Consider the following 3,282-nt stretch of genomic DNA (forward strand, 5'->3'; position numbering starts at 1 on the left):
GCCCAGCCCCAGCACCTGGAGCACAAAGGAGGGTGCAGGCAGAGTAACCAGTCTGGCACATCATGGCAATCCTGGGAGCAAAACAGGATTATCATGGTTTCTGGCAATGGGGAGGCAGGCAACGGAGAAGGAAAATTAACAATACTCTAAGAGGAAGAGATTTTCCTGGGAAGAAGAAGAAGAAGAGATTTGTTAGAAGAGGAACGAGTTAATCTAATATAGCAAAGGAGGAAGAAAACGAACATCTGAATAGACCTGTCTCCTGATTCTTTCCCGATCTGGTCCTCTAAATAGTAACCAAGTACCTCGGCAAAACCTCCTTCCCTGATCTTGTTTCAAAAGCATGTTTCAATTCATATTCTTTTCTTGAAGTAATTTTTCCCAAACCGTAACACACTTTGAAAAATTGATACTGAGTGACAGCAACTAGATGGCAAATGACTAAGCCCCCAGAAAGGCAAAAAATTGCTACAATGTCAATTATTTCAAAGTATTTTTCATTTAACGGAGTTAACTAAGGAATACATTGCTGAACTAATATTCACTGGCCGGTCACATCCTCATACATCTACAAAGTTAAAGAAAGTTTCCATCAAATTCGAGTAACTTCACAGACTTTAGACTATTGGAGCTGGCCTTTAAAATATAAGAATGTTGCTCAGGGAAATGTATGAGAACTGGTGTTTCTTTACATTATTATATTTTTCATCACCAACAATATGTGAAATATTGATACTTATATATGTGCAAATTTACCTATCTGTTATTCAAAAGCTACTACAGTTAAACGAGGGCTCAAAACAGTGTTGTGTGTGTTTAGCAAGTCCTAAGTTGTCTCAAAGTCTGAAGGTTATCTTTTTCTCCACTCTCATTTAGTCTTGCATTCAAATGGCTCTGCTGGGTTTTAATTTTATGTGCTGGCTCTTGTAATTTCAAATGGCCTGTTCAATTAACACACTGAGCAGAGAACTGTAAGTCACTCCCAACTTTTGCAACTTCTCCTTTGGCTTTAGTGATAACCTTATCTTATCCTTCCATTCCAATTAAAATACAGTGTGTGAAGGTGGGATAAAGTGTTAAGAAAAGGTGGACTCCACTGAGCATCATGTACTGAATGCAGTTTTGGTCACACTGTAAGACATTGTGTGACATGTTATTGTGTGACAAGACGTTATTCTGTATTTGAAAATGGTATTTGACACCCTCTAAAAGGCCATCAGGGAAAAGCCATTAAGCCTTTTACATCTGTTTCCCTCTAAGTGACCTTTGAAATAGTGACTTTCATACATGAACTACAGCAGAAAGAAGCTCAAGTTCAGTACAAGGGAAAAAACAACCAAAAACCAGAACAGTGGTAGCAGGAGATGCTATCAATACAAAGCTTAACTTTTGTTCCAGAGACTTGAGCTTTAGCAGCAGAAGATACTATCTCTCTTCAAGATGCATGAGGTTTTTGCTAATACACCACTCTGTAAACTGCAGCATCTCTCATGGAGAGGCAGAGGTGAGGAAGAGAGCTGGCACAGGAATATTTAATTACTGCAACTACAGTGGCAGAGCCCTTGAGTCGCTGCTGAGAAGCAGAGCAAGGAGGAGTGGGAGAAGTTCCCCAGGGACTACAGATCCTGGCTCCACAGAAGGAACAAGCCAGACTTAAGAAGGCTACATTTTAATATCTTTGCTCCCTTCAGAGCTCAGTAGTTTTCCAGTGTTTTTATGAATAAAATTATTGTAATGGAAAACTCTTTTAGAAAAATTATCTTGTTCAACTTTCCAGAATGCTGCCTGTAAAGGATTTCAAGCAGGAGGAAGTGTTCTTAATCCACTGGACAATCTGAGCAAAAGGGGGTGAACAAGACTTGGGAGATCCCTAGAGCACATATCAAGGCTATGGATTGCAGACCTCAAAGGGAGAACTCAGCTGGGAAGTCTTCTGCTAAACACCTGGAACAGATTGTGGGAACTATCAGCTATTACAAGGAATTGATTCAAAAGAAGAAAATAGTTCAAAACATCAATATCAAGACAGCAAGCACAGTCCTGAGAAGAGCTTCATAAACAGAGGAAATAATCCCTCAGTATTCCTTGGAAGAATTCATCCTTGGAAAAAGTCTATCAGGTGCCCACATTGGAGCAGTTTCATGCTCTATATCTACACATTACAATGTAGCCTACAGACCAAGTGGCTGATGACTATTGAGACAGAAAATCTAGCTCTTGCTGTAATGCAAAGCAGATCCCATCCAGAGGGTTGATGCTGTAAGCACTATTGACATAACAGCAGGTTCTAGGAGCACACAATAATCCATCGTGTGGCAGGGCTCATAAGAGGGAAATGCTCAGAGCTTAACCAAGAGGGGTCTGCCAAAATGCCGTTGGCAGGCTAATGTAATGATGGCCCAGCCAAATGGAAGCCAGGACACACCAACAATAAGGAAAATATATAATAAAGCAGATTCATGTCCAGATGCCCACAAATTACTTTGATTCCCTGAAGCTATTCAGAAGAAAAATTGAGGAGCAGCAGGGTAAATGAGAGTAGGGATTTAGCTTGAACAAGTATAGTGGAACAGCTGATTAACTACCTATTAACCAGACAGCATGAGGGAGTGAGGAAACCTTCTGTGTCAGGATCCCACTGTCCCAAGAATGCACATGTATGAGCACCCATGTGGAGACCTGATGCCCTTCCATAACAGTAACTTCCGCTAAGCTGGGGCTTTGTGGCCCAGTGCTCCTCAGGGCTTCTAAAGGAACAGTACCCAGGTCAGGGTTCAGTCTTTGTGCAGGCAGAAGCAGGAGCTGAAAAACTGCAGCACAAATTAATGTGCATTTTCTGTAATAGCACCTGACTTCCAAACAGAGCTGCAGGCTGGTCCTTCCATTAGCTCCCTCTTGAATCAAATTTTAAACTTTCTGTTCTCGTACTTAAAAATCTACATAATTGTTTCTCTTGCCCTCATGCTCCTTCCCTTGACAGCACTGAATCAAATCTCTTGAGAAAGCATTTGGGATGCTGTGAGTCATCCCAACCTCAGTATGCATGTTTTGATTGATACACTCACCTTTTCCCTAAAACAATCCTGTGTGCTTTTTTGGTAGCATTATCACCTTTGTCTGATCCAGATCATTCATTCAGTACACTTAGGCTTTCTTAAAAGCTCATAGTTGTTTTTATATGAAACAGGGAGAAATTATTTGCGTGGAAGAAAATTACCCAAAGCTTTTTATGGTATCTGCATTAAGCAAAATAATAATGTAAATACATCACTGGTACCTTAC

At 40.6% G+C, this 3,282-nt stretch overlaps 1 protein-coding gene across 1 annotated transcript in view; it reads right to left on the reverse strand.

Annotated features, from left to right (window-relative positions):
- PRKAR2B (protein kinase cAMP-dependent type II regulatory subunit beta) overlaps positions 1 to 3,282 on the reverse strand; it is a 76,674-nt gene that overhangs the window by 13,510 nt on the left and 59,882 nt on the right. The gene's annotated exons all lie outside the window — the stretch shown is intronic.

Source organism: Geospiza fortis, unplaced genomic scaffold (assembly GCF_000277835.1).
Source record: "Geospiza fortis unplaced genomic scaffold, GeoFor_1.0 scaffold424, whole genome shotgun sequence".
In the NCBI taxonomy this organism is placed as follows: Eukaryota; Metazoa; Chordata; class Aves; order Passeriformes; family Thraupidae; genus Geospiza; species Geospiza fortis.